At 44.6% G+C, this 13,641-nt stretch overlaps 1 long non-coding RNA gene across 19 annotated transcripts; it reads left to right on the top strand.

The window, feature by feature from the left end:
* The first annotated feature begins 693 nt into the window (after nucleotides 1–693).
* Nucleotides 694–6,774, top strand: LOC125525303. Of its 19 annotated transcripts, none has more exons than XR_007291243.1 (11): nucleotides 694–1,307; nucleotides 1,438–1,799; nucleotides 1,903–2,001; nucleotides 2,362–2,431; nucleotides 2,879–2,939; nucleotides 3,341–3,455; nucleotides 4,631–4,774; nucleotides 4,854–5,073; nucleotides 5,171–5,294; nucleotides 5,375–5,484; nucleotides 6,275–6,774. It is a non-coding gene; the product is annotated as an uncharacterized LOC125525303 (long non-coding RNA). The 19 variants fall into 19 exon arrangements; XR_007291236.1 differs by lacking the exon at nucleotides 5,375–5,484 and adding an exon at nucleotides 5,809–5,861 and having other exon boundaries at nucleotides 4,854–5,314; nucleotides 6,275–6,413; nucleotides 6,520–6,774; XR_007291232.1 differs by lacking the exon at nucleotides 5,375–5,484 and adding an exon at nucleotides 5,809–5,861 and having other exon boundaries at nucleotides 4,854–5,314; nucleotides 6,275–6,413; nucleotides 6,513–6,774.
* The last annotated feature ends 6,867 nt before the right edge of the window (nucleotides 6,775–13,641 follow it).

The following is a 13,641-nucleotide window of genomic DNA, read 5'->3' as shown; positions in this document are numbered from 1 at the left end:
CAATTCCCACCTGTCAGAGGGCAGCTCGATGTCAATCAGCTTGCCGTGAAGCTCCTTCAGCACGCCCATGCGAAGTCCGGCTCACACGCACCGTCAGGGAGGCCTTCATTGCGGGTGCGGCTCGGCTCCGGCCGAAGACATGGTGGCTCTCCGCGGCGCCACACCTGCTGCGGGAAACCCACCCGTGCACGCTGACGGTGGACGGTGGAATCGCAGGCGCGGGCCACTGTTGGGCTAGCTTTGCCTCCGCCCGCACAGGAAGCGGCGCTCATGCTCTAGCCGGGGCGGGTGACGGCTGGGACAGCTTCGCCTCCGCCCGCATAAGAAGGAAGGGGCCGGCGCAGGCTGGGACAACACTGCCTCGGCCCGAAGGACTCCTACTCTTGCCGGGGCCGGGAACGGAGCTACCGGAGGTCGCCGCCGCCGGCGGCCGTGGTTCTAGGGTTAGTGATTTCTATCTAATTTTGGGGATCGAATTGGGGGATTTCCTCTTTTCTCGCTCGGGTTAGGAGAAACTGAATCGGCCCGCGTCGGCCTGTGCTGATGTGGCAGGACATGTAGTCGTGTACGTACGTGGGCCTGCCGCAGGACCGTCGATGGACCAGTTTCGCAAGTAGCAGGATCGTAACGAGGCAACGCGCAAGTTCCAGGACCGTTCTGGACCAAACCAGCGAGTACAGGGACTGTACGTGCAATTCACTCAAAATTAACCAGCGAGGCTCCCCTCGACTCCCTCGACATGCCTCTTCCTCGTTCGATCGCCCGGTTCGCTCGGACGCAGATCTCCCACATCCTCCTCTTTTCAACCCAACCCGCCTAGGGTTCCTAGCCCCACGTCCGCCGCCGCGCCATGCTACTATTTTCCAAGCGCCGTCGCAATGGGCTCCATCGCCGTACAACCCTCCTACCAAATCGCTTGATGCGATGGGTCATGCCGCATCCCCAGGCCCCACAAGATACACCCACCAGCACTACCAGATCGGGCGATGAAGAGGACGCAATCCGCCGGCGACGAGGCGGGCGGCGCCACCACGTTCGTGCTTAAGCGCCTCCGGGTACCAGGCATGCGCGTGAGGCAAGGCGCCTCCTGGGCTCTATCATCGCATCACCAACAACCCCACGGCCGAGCAGGAGGAGTGCTTCCACGGATTCAAATATATGCAAGTAGATGCAGGCTGTAGCACATGCTTCCATCACCTCCCTGTGTCGCTCGAGTCATGGGCTCCATCGTGTGACGCACTGCAAGGATGTCAACCATACTGCTGCAGGGTTCAGTGCCGTCATCTTTGTCCGCATCTTCCGCTCGGGTCAGGCTCCCAACCCCTCATGCCCCCATCCATTCATGCTCGTTTTCTTAATTTTGGTTGTTGATCCGGATTTGGATTCCCTCGGACGAAATACAATGTCAATGTTGATAGATCATTTGTTTTTCTTCAGCAGATGGAGTCTCCATCGTTATATGGCTGCAGAGGTAAGTTGCTCAAATGATTAACATTATGTTTGTGCTCCAGGTCTAAAGGAGGTAGAGGAGCTCCAGTTTGATCCTAAGGATGGTATTGCTTTTTTTAAAATTAAATTACTTGTTCGTATCGTAATTTCACACTGAGAATTTTTCTTTTCTCAACTATTTGCTATCTGTTGTCCCTTCGATGTTTTAAGTGGCCAATTTGAGTTTGCCCGATCACAGTTTCCACAAGCATTGTTTGGCCTTTCAAAAGTTCTGATAGAAAAATTCTTACATTCTTTCTCTTACAACCAAAAGGAGATTCTACTTCATGTGTTGTCTTACAAGCAACGAGGTATGCTCCTGGTCTACAATACTAATGCTCCTTACCTAACAATTGCTTGTCATTAGTTATAGTGCTTGGTTAAAATAATTATTATGCTCCTTGTAAATTGTAGGCTAGCTGTCTTGCACACACCACAAATGAAGGTTTTGGAACTCCATTCTCCAATAGTATCAGTGAATCAAACACTCCAATCTCTCTGAATTCTAACCCAGTAAGTAGTGATTGCATATTTTGTATCAGTAGATATGACTAGGCTAGAGGGTAGATCCTCGGCGGCTCGTTCCTGATGCAAAACGTTGCCTCAATCACGAGGATAATATGATATTTATATTTTCACTAGAGTGTAGTTTAAGCAAGATATATTGTAACCTTTTTAAGCAACATGTGGTATTAAGTTATAGATTGTACTTTATCTTATCATGCTATGTACAAAATTGAACTAGAAAGTATATTTTTAGTATTAATTAAAAGTAGCTGATCCAATCTGTTATTTGTAGGAATTTAAGAATTTTTATTTTGAAAGCAGACTTACAATGCTATATATCTGATGCCAAGGAGTGAAAACTTGCAGCAACATCTCCGACACCCTCTCGACGAGCTGCAATTAGATCATAGCTGAGGAGGCGGCAATGACCACTGAGGTATGTCCTTCTCTCCTTTCCCTTCATGCTGGCATCAACAAGGTCGAATGATATTCAGTCTTTTACAAGGTCAACTCCGCCTTGCTTGCAATCAATCTGCTAGCGACAGTAGAAATTAATAATCCTCTGTATGTGTTTCTACATGGTGAGATATAAGCACAGGACTGGAGTGCACGCTCAGCCGCAGAACCATCAGGGTGCTCCACGCTCGACATCTTCTCAGCGTAGCTGCTCGATCAGTAGTTTTGATTGATCTATTTGATAATTTAAGCTATTCGATAGATGTTACTGGTTCACTCAGGCTCTTTTCTTATGTTGTTATTTAATCACTATGGGCTTGGATATTATCTATAGCATCTCAATGATTCACTGCAATTGGCCAAGTTCTTGATATTTGATACTGTACGAGCGTAGCAGTTGGACTAAAAAAATTACAACAATCTGCAGGTACAACAACCACTTGACACTGAACCTAATGCGTCCGCTTTATCTTCATCTACATCATTAAGTAATCTCTCATGTTATTTTAACAAGTTCTAAATTTTGAGCTACGTGATTCACAGTAGTTTCGGAATCACAAATTGATGTCTATAACTTATTTAGGGTAACCTTTTGCTCCATTTGGTAGATATATAACAAGGCAATATAGAGGGATGTAGAGATCTATTTTTAAATACTCTCAATATTTTCATTCATGACTGAACATGCCAGATAATGAGATTCTTGCGTGTTGTTTGCCTTTTTCCTCTTGCCATGCTGTTTGTTAGGGGTGTGTGTTTTACAATGGGTGTGGGGCTGTATGAATTTGGTCATGGACATTGGCATATATGTTTCTATTTGCTTTTGCTATAGATCTATTTAATTGTTGATAGGTGTGAGCTGATGATCTTCTTCTTTGCATGTTGGCAGGTTCTCTTTGTGGTTTCTGATATTGCGGAAGCTGAATGACAATAGTAATGACTGGTGGATCCATGTTTGCGTTTGCTGACGACAACGATAATGAGTTTTTACGGCTGCACTTGAGGTCTAGTGGTCTATGCTTCTTGTTTATATTATCGTTGTCTTTATTAGTGTATTATATAGTAGGTATGGTTTCCTTTTGATTTAGCACATGGGCTTATCAGTGTAGGTGGCTCAGTTTGGTTTGCTTCTTGCAAATGTTCTGCTCCAATTGTTCCATTTTTAATAACCCAGACCTGGTTTAATTCAAAAGTGTATTATATAGTAGGTATGGTTTCCTTTTGATTTAACACATGGGCTTATCAGTGTAGGTGGCTCAATTTGGTTTGCTTCTTGCAAATGTTCTGCTCCAATTGTTCCATTTTTAATAACCCATACCTGGTTTAGTTCATGTTTACACATTCATGGAAAAAATTATGGTTTAGTTCTGTCCATCGATCTCCTATATGATCGTTGAGTTTTGAACTTGATGGCAACACTAAGTTCAGACACTCATGATGTTCTCACTGCAAGCTCATACCAAGCTATTTGGTATACTCATTTCTATTTGAGTTGGATATTTTTTTCTGTCCAGAAAGTGATTCGATATTTAGATCTTCGAAATGCCCTTGGTGTGGTCTAGGTAATTAGTATTAGAGGCGATGACACAACGGGCGGGCTTAGAAAACTGATGATCTATTATATATAGTGTCTTCTCTCTTTTATGGTACGCCATACTTGAAGTTTTTTGTTATTGTTGGCGTCAGTCTTGGCTCGTTTAGAATTAATGAACATAATCATGAATAATAGGTTCGCGTCAGTCTTGGCTTGTTAAGAATTAATGAACATAATTGTGAATAACAGGTCAAGAACAGAACGTTCAAGAAGGGTTAAACTTGTTAATGCAGCAGCATGTTTTTCATGGCCTCCTTATATCTTATATTTATCCTAAGTTTGGGTTTCCTTTATTTTCTGGACGAAACAAACAATCTATGTTTTGTACGAATGGTTAAAGAAGAGGCTATCTTTCTATTTGATTGTTGCTTAAAGGAAGAGGGTTGATATTATTCCGTATGATGCCTATAAAAAACATCATAACTGAATACGGTATTGGTTATTTTGCGTTACGTTTGAGGCCATTTATGTTTTTCTAGAATTACTCTTTTTTCCAGCTCAAATATCAATGTGCTCTGGTATACTTATAACTGTTAAAATATTCCTTTTTGTTCCTGCTTAAAACATATTGTTTGCTCTTTGCAGGGTGATCGTATCCATGCTACCATTCTGCAGTATCTTGAGATTTCTACAGTGGAGTAGTACACAACTACGTATCACAAGTTTGAGCTTAGATGAACAACATGGGCACCATCAAACGGATAGATCATGTGCCCGATGGGTCTCATGGTATGCGTACATGCTGCGATTCTTGAAGGATGTATCGCCTCTGTATTAATGATCTAAACGCCCTTATATTTCTTTACAGATGGAGTAGTTGATAATGGTTATATACAAAACATATCTTGACAGAGGTGGCGCCAGACGTCACAGAGAGGTACCGCGTTCGGTCCAACGAGGAGCTCCGGGCATGGTGGGCGGTGGCCATGGCATTGGCCTCATGGGTTTACTCTGACTGCCGCCGGCCATTCTCGCAAACAATGGCTTAGGTTTTGAGGAGGATTAGCATGTCACCACATAACAACTTTGTAAGTGTGATGTAATACTGGCGAATGTATGCATTCACACAATCAAAGGATTGAATTGTGCGAAGGATTCATACTCCATATCTTTTTACCTATCTAGACTCTAGATCATATGGGAACAACCACAGTTGCTTACCTCAGCAAATAGCAACATCACTGCACTTGGTCCTTTTCTGCCCTTCAACAAGTTGGCCCCAGACATATCTTGCTTGCTTGCTGATCTGGTGATTGTTCAACACAACTGGTAAGTAATATTTTTGTACTAATTTGATGCTATCTAATCAGTATGTAATTCAAATTTCAGAGATCAGTTCGCATAAACTTATGGTTTCTTCCAACTGGAAGAATTTTCCTTAGGGAAATGAATTGGAAGGGTTATTCTTGGGGATAACATTCGTCTTCTAATCAGACGAGGTTAATTACCTTGGCCCTTGAACTATGATGTAGGCGGTTCTTGGTTTCGCTTGCTCGATCTGATTGGAGCTTGGGAGCATGTTCGCTCCAAAAAGGGGGGGGGGGGGTGGTGTAAAAATGATCCTTTATTCCCCAAATTATTGCATATTTGCCATGTAGAGTGCCCATGGATATTTAGACTTAGATATATTTGTTGCTTGTCTTATGGACATGCGAGTTTTATATTCGGTCCATAAAATAAGGGTGTAAAAGTGATCCTTCATTCCCCAAATTATTGCATATTTGACATGTAGTTGTTATACACTTGCACAATGTTGCTTGCAGGACATGTGTTGGATGGTTATTTTTTATATTCTGAAAGGAGATCTTGTATGCTGGTATGTTCTTTCAAATTGTGGATAACATTTTGATCTAAGTGATCTGGTTCTTCCAATTGGTGCATAGCATGTTTATTTGAAGTTCAAGAAAGCAGAGTATGAAGTATGAGATAGTTCAGATCCTCACTAAATATCGTGGTGATTAATTCCAATTTTAGTATCTCATAATGTGATGCCCAATTACTTTTACCTAATATAATTCATATATGATTATTTTCTGTAATGTGTGTTCAGGGACCATCTTTCTAATGTTTGGTTACCATTTTTTTGACAACTGATTTCAGTACTACTTGTAATAATTTCTTAGATGATTTCCTGGAAATTTACACTCCCATATTTTTGGAGTTAATAACACCAATGAGTTAATATAACACTGATATTTTTGGTAGTTTTTTTGTCTATCTGTTACATAGCAAATGAGATCATTCACCAGCACACTCAAGCAGAAGTAGCAACAGAAGACACATATGTCTGATGTGCTCAAGAGAATGACGTCTCTACAATCTGGATGTTGCCTAGATAGCAGAGATCATAAAAACAGGAGAATCATGGGTAAGGTGCCCCTTTCAAGTCAATCCTTCTTAGAAGGGATGCAACATGTTAGTAATTGTATAGATGGTTCAATTGATTGTGAAGTGTGTGTTCATGGAGGTGGAAGGGGGCATTGCGAGCCGGATTTGTCACTACTGAGGTGGCGAACATGGACTAGGGTTGCGGAGTGCAAATGAAGCTAAAGACAACATATAATTATTTAGATCATTTCTCCCTATATACATGGTTGAGTTAAATTGGGAGTGAAGTGTATTTCAATTATATTATGATTGTTGTAGGATATATTTTTTATACATACAAAATTTTATATGTATTATATTTACAGGTGCAATTAAAAAATATCTGCAAAATTTTATATGCATTGTATTAGTGTGCATATGAAAAAAAGGCCCGTGGCAAAGCACGGGCGATCTACTAATATATATATAACTGAAATAAACATCCAATTACATAAGTGACTATACAGATCATTCACACACATCACAATAAACAATTGCGTGCATTCTAAAGTAGGAGAAATGATCGTCTAGTCTTCTACTTCTTGTGATGCTCCCGCCACTGCTATGTGGCTCGATCCCTTGTCTGGGTCAGGAAGAAGACAGTTCCTCGTGTCAAGGATCCGCTTTACATCTCATAGCTTCTGTACGCGTCCATGGGCACGTACTTGACATGTTGTTCATCCAGTCTCTTATGCCACACACTGTGCCTGGTGTTCCTGTCCTTATTGCTCTCATTCTTCATCTTCATGTAGTAAGGGTCGATGATGGCCAAGGCGAGGTCAACCAGGGAGTTTAGTTTGTTTTTGTCGCTACCCCAGACCTTGTAGTGGCTTTGGATGTTGACAAGATTCGGGCATTTCAAGCATGAAACCTTGAGCGCTTTTAGATCGTTGGTGGTGTCCACCACAGCGAAACTGTAGCCAGAGCTGTTGATAAACCTGGAGAAATGCTCGCAAGCCGTTGTGGCAGGTGGTAGTGATAGACGAGGACATCATGTCGCATGCACAACTGGGCGACGACAACCTTCTGATCATGCCCGGCACGACCCATGGTGTACTCGAGGTCAAAGCCGACCACTTGGTACTTGTCCTCGGCAAGGAACTGCTCCATAGTTTGGATGGAGCTCTCCACCGAGACCGGATCATTCGTGCACACCACCGAGAGACCCTTCCCCCTCACGTGGGTGTCCACGATGTGTTGTGTGGTGAACTGTCCGCCGATGTCATCGTCGGCCGTTGGGAGTGCTATTGGAGCCACGGGGAGCGCCATTGGAACCGCTGGATGTCCTCCCTGTATGTGTCCTCGTGGGTGTGCTTATTGTGTCGTGTGAGACGAGAGATGAAGGTAAATGGTCGCATGCATAAAATGGGGCTGGGCGGCGTGGATTCTCGGCGCGTCCGCATGGCAGTTTTTGCAGCGGGTAACTGCATCGTCACGCTGCGCCCAGCGCAACCGCATGCACACGAACGTGCGTGACCATGCGCTGGCCCCAAACAATGGCAGCGCGTGTGGAGGGATGCTACCTCTTGAGCACTGCGTTGGTTTTCCCTTGAAGAGGAAAGGGTGATGCAGTAAAGTAGCGTAAGTATTTCCCTCAGTTTCTGAGAACCAAGGTATCAATCCAGTAGGAGATCACGCTCGAGTCCCACGCACCTACACAAACAAATAAGAACCTCGCAACCAACGCGATAAAGGGGTTGTCAATCCCTTCACGGTCACTTACGAGAGTGAGATCTGATAGATATGATAAGATAATATTTTTGGTATTTTTATCATAAAGAGAAATAAAGATGCAAAGTAAAATAAACGGAAATAGAAATAACAAAGTGTTGAAAGATCGATGGAAGATAGACCCCGGGGCCATAGGTTTCACTAGTGTCTTCTCTCAAGAACATAGGTATTACGGTGGGTAAACGAATTACTGTCGAGCAATTGATAGAACTGAGCATAGTTATGAGAATATCTAGGTATGATCATGTATATAGGCATCACGTCCGTGACAAGTAGACCGACTCCTTCCTGCATCTACTACTATTACTCCGCACATCGACCGCTATCCAGCATGCATCTAGAGTATTAAGTTCATAAGAACAGAGTAATGCTTTAAGCAAGATGACATGATGTAGAGGGATAAACTCATGCAATATGATATAAAACCCATCTTTTTATCCTCGATGGCAACAATACAATACGTGTCATTTCCCCTACTATCACTGGGATTGAGCACCACAAGATTGAACCCAAAGCTAAGCACTTCTCCCATTGCAAGAAAGATCAATCTAGTAGGCCAAACCAAACTGATAATTCAAAGAGACTTGCAAAGATAAACCAATCATACATAAAAGAATTCAGAGAAGAATCAAATATTGTTCATAGATAATCTCGATCATAAACCCACAATTCATCGGATCTCGAGAAACACGCCGCAAAAGAAGATTACATCGAATAGATCTCCAAGAGAATCGAGGAGAACTTTGTATTGACATCCAAAGAGAGAGAAGAAGCCATCTAGCAAATAACTATGGACCCGTAGGTCTGAAGTAAACTAATCACACATCACCAGAGAGGCCATGGAGTTGATGTAGAGGCCCTCCGTGATCAATGCCCCCTCCGGCGGAGCTCCGGAAAAGGCCCCAAGATGGATCACTTGGGTACAGAAGGTTGCGGCAGCGGAATTAGGTTTTCGTGGTGCTCCTGGATGTTTGTGGGGTACGTGGACTTATATAGGGGAAGAAGTAGGTCGGTGGAGCAGCGAGGGGCCCACGAGGGTGGAGGGCGCGCCTAGGGGGTAGGCGCGCCCCCCTGCCTCGTGGCCTCCTCGATTGTTTCTTGACGCCCACTCCAAGTCTCCTGGATCACGTTTGTTGAGAAAATCACGTTCCCGAAGGTTTCATTCCGTCTGGACTCCGTTTGATATTCCTTTTCGGCGAAACTCTAAAATAGGCAAAAAAAAAACAGTAATTTGGGCTGGTCCTCCGGTTAGTAGGTTAGTGCCAAAAATGATATATTAGTGTAAAATAAAGCCCATTAACATCCAAAATAAATAATATAATAGCATGGAGCAATTAAAAATTATAGATACATTGGAGACGTATCAAGGGACGCGAGAGCAGAGCGCGCCGTGGCCGCCTAAACCGCAAGCAACCACAAGCATAGAGCAGTTGAACACGCAGGAAATGGTCGCCTACAAGCCGGCCGAAAGTTGCTTCGCTGCTTAGAGAGCGGCCGTGTGCTACCACCTCCGTCTAGTCTATAGTCCCCTCTGTATTCTGTGCCATACTTTGCCCTCAAATTTAACCAACAAAATGTTAATGCATGTTATAACAATTATATAATTGGAAACTATGTTCAAATACGAATCCAACTATATAATCTTTGGCGACATGCATTCGTATTTTATTAGTTAAATCATACTTATAAACCAGGAAAGGGGTATAGTAGGTTATTAAATCGCAAATGTTTTTTATTAACCGCATGTGTACGTGGCCTTTTGTCCTCCTCTCGCATGTCTTGTCACCCCGCTGCTGCAGACGGCTTACAGCGCAAGCTTGCGTAGCACGCGGGGGTGTTCTTTTGGCCAAACAGTGGCGCCAATGAACCGTCGGTGAGCCTGTTCCCACGCAATCTCGCAGGTTCCTGCACAAGCTTCCCGCCCGACTCGGTGAAATCCCCCAAAATCTCAATGCTTACCGGCCTGCTATAAAAACCTCACGGCCGGCGAGTCCTGCGTCGCATTTTCCACTCCTTTCCTGTAGCTTATCTCATCTGCTTCTCCCACAATCGCCAATGGCATTGGTCTGTCGTTGTCGCTCAGCCACTCCGCCGTCATCAGAGGACAACTCTAGCTGGGAGGCTACACCGCAGCGGCGACGCAGTCCCCAGCGTAGTATAGTGCGTGTGGCGTCCCTGTTGGGTGTGCGCGGAACACCCACAACACGCTCCGCCGCCGGTGCCCGTCGGCAGCTGTTGCCGGCCACCGTTGCCGCCACACCATCGTCGAAAGCCAGGGCCATCTCCCGCTTCGCCACCGTGGCTCGAAGGCGGGAGGTGGCCGTCGTGGCCGCCACCCCACTGCGGGCCATCGTGGCCATCACCCGCTCCGCCACCACGGCCCGAAGGCGGGAGGTGGTGGTCGTGGCTGCCACCCCGTCATCGGCCGCCGTGGCCGCCAGCCCACCATCGACCGCCGGGGTCATCACCTGCTCCGCCACCGCCGCCCGAAGGCGGGAGGCAAAGGTGGATGCACGCACGTGCTCAGCGACCTTGCGAGCTACACCGAGTTCCCGCGGGAGGAGGAGGAGCGCCTCGTCGAGCACGCAAAGAGCCTTACCGCCGCCATGGCAGCAACACACGCCGCCTCAGAGGCGAGGAATTAGGAGATCTACAAGGAGAACCGCCGCTTCGAGAGGGGTCGTCTGGAGCGGAAGAGGGCGTTCGAGGTGAGTGTCGCAGAAGCTGTAACGGCGGCAGGCACCGTATTGCGGTTGCCCAGCTTGTGGGTAGGCTCCTCCTCCTCTGCCTCGTACTGAGCGTGCTCGGCAGAGGAGAGGGAGCTGGAAGTAGTACAAAGCCCCTCCGTAGTAGTAGTAGTAGTAGTAGTAGTAGTCATAGTAGTAGTATTTAGGGGCTATTTTGTTCAGTTCATCTAACTATAGATGTGGTGGAACTGTACAACATACTTAAAATTAGCTAGTATATATAGTTGAACTAGCTATTTCAGTACATGGTTGGCAACAATTGGGGGAAAGTTTGGTCGGTTCAGCTGTCGAGTTGAACTGTTTGTATAAATTAAGAACGAATGCTTAATCTGTGAATGAAATCTATGCTTAATTACTCAATTTTACTTGCAAAAGTTAGATACTGCTAGTGACTTTTAGCTTCATATTTTGACAAATCGCAGTGTTACAAGGTTGACAAATGGCAATGTTACTAGATCAACAAATGTCAATCTTTCCAGTTTGACAAATGGTAACATACCTAATATGACAGATGCAAATCCCACCAAATTGTTTGTAAGTGGTTGCACACGGGTCATCCAAAAGAACTGTTTGCATTGAAGATATGCACAAATCCTGCTCTCATTTTGCATCATGTCGTCCTAGGGTCGATGGGCGGGGGGCGGGAGGACGGCAGCTGCCAGCGCTGAGAGGTAGCGTTCGACGACGGTGTCCCATGCCGCTGAGGGGGTCGCGCGCATGGAGAGGAAGGCGGGTGGCCATGGAAGTCAAAGGGCTCGCTTCCTAGTGAGCCTGTGTAGCGTACAGCTGGCATGCTTCCCGATGAGCCTGCGCATTCAAGGACAGCTTGCAGTCCTCTCGGCCAGTCTGCCCACCGGACTATGCTCGCACGCCTCCCGTTCAGTCAAGGTCAAGCAGCTGTCCGCATGACACCTCCTACAACCATTAAAACCAAGACATGTGGCGTCACGTGAATGGTTAATAGAACGCACACGGTTTGAATTATACAAACGTTTGAGATATTAAAGTGGCAGCTATTTTTTCAAAATGCCTTTGTTGGCTGTCATTATTCGAGTGCGCCTTCTCTCAAAATGGACACGAAAAATACCACATCATGTCGGGTGCCATTCCATGATAGCATGCCAAGTTTCATGAATTTCAGACGAGTTTTGGATTTACTAGAATTTAAAAACCAGGCATCTCAATGTTTTGTCGGCAATCAACGGTGCCCTGGTGTTTGAAATTCATTCCCATTTCTTGCATGGGACCTAAGCATGCACCCAAGGACACAGATTTGATTTTTCAACCAATTTATATGCACTGGAGCATGTGCATGTAGTTCAAATTTGAATTATGCACATAAATGCATTGAAAACTCAGTTAATGCATAAAAATGTCCAAACGAACCCTGAAAAATCACAAAAATTGACACAACACTCCTGTTGTTCTATGTTGACACGAGAAATTTTTTGGAGGCAATGAGAGGCAATGGATACCGTTTCGTCCCCAAAGGTGGGACGTTCCCTACCGAAACCATCATGCTTGTTGTGAGAAGCTCTGGTTTGTGAGAAGTATATACACAAATCTGCTCCAAACGGGACAAATTTTTTACCACGACATGTTAATGCCGCTCCATGAAAGCATGCCAAGTTTCATGAATTTCAGACGAATTTTGGATTTACTAGAATTTAAAAGCCAGGCATCTCAATGTTTTACCAGCAATCAACGGTACCCTGGTGTTTGAAATTCATTTCCATTTCTTGCATGGGACCTAAGCATGCACCCAAGGACACAAATTTGATTTTTCAACCAATTTATATGCACTGGAGCATGTGCATGTAGTTCAAATTTCAATTATGCATATAAATGCATTGAAAACTGAGTTAATGCATAAAAATGTCCAAACTAACCCCAAAAAATCACAAAAATTGACACAACACTCCTGTTGTTCTATGTTGACACAAGAAAAATTAGGAAGCAATAAGAGGCAATGGATATCATTTCTCCCCAAAGGTGGGACGTTCCCTACCCAAACCATCATGCTTGTTGTGAGAAGCTCTAGTTTGTGAGAAGCATATACCCAAACCTGCCCCAAATGGGACAAAAAAATTTACCACGGCATGTTGATGCCGCTCCATGATAGCATGCCAAGTTTCATGAATTTCAGACGAGTTTTGGATTTACTAGAATTTAAAAACCAGGTATCTCAATGTTTGCGGTTGAGTGACGGTGGCAGGGTGTTTGACATTCATTCGCATTTCTTGCATGGGACCTAAGCAGGCAACCAAGGACACAAATTTGAATTTTCAACTAATTTATATGCATTATAGCATGTGCCTATAGTTCAAATTTGAATTATGAACATGAATGCACAGAAAACTCAGTTAATGTATAAAAATGTCCAAGCGAACCCCAAAAATCCCAAAAATTGACACAACACTCCTGGTGTTCTATGTTGACACTAGGAAAAAAATTTGAAATCAAGAAGAGGCAACGGATATCGTTTCGTCCAGAAAGGTGAAATGTTCCCTACCGAAACCATCACACTTGTTGTGTGAGAAGCTCTGGTTTATGAGAAGCTTATACCCAAACCTGCCCCAAATGGGACAAAAAATTTACCATAACATGTTGATGCCGCTCCATGATACGTCTCCAACGTATCTACTTTTCCAAACACTTTTGCCCTTGTTTTGGACTATAACTTGCATGATTTGAATGGAACTAACCCGGACTGACGCTGTTTTCAGCAGAATTACCATGGTGTTATTTATG

This window comes from Triticum urartu, chromosome 7, assembly GCF_003073215.2.
Source record: "Triticum urartu cultivar G1812 chromosome 7, Tu2.1, whole genome shotgun sequence".
Taxonomy (NCBI): domain Eukaryota; kingdom Viridiplantae; phylum Streptophyta; class Magnoliopsida; order Poales; family Poaceae; genus Triticum; species Triticum urartu.
The sequence above is the reverse complement of the archived record's forward strand: the minus strand, read 5'-3'. Positions and strand labels throughout refer to the sequence as shown.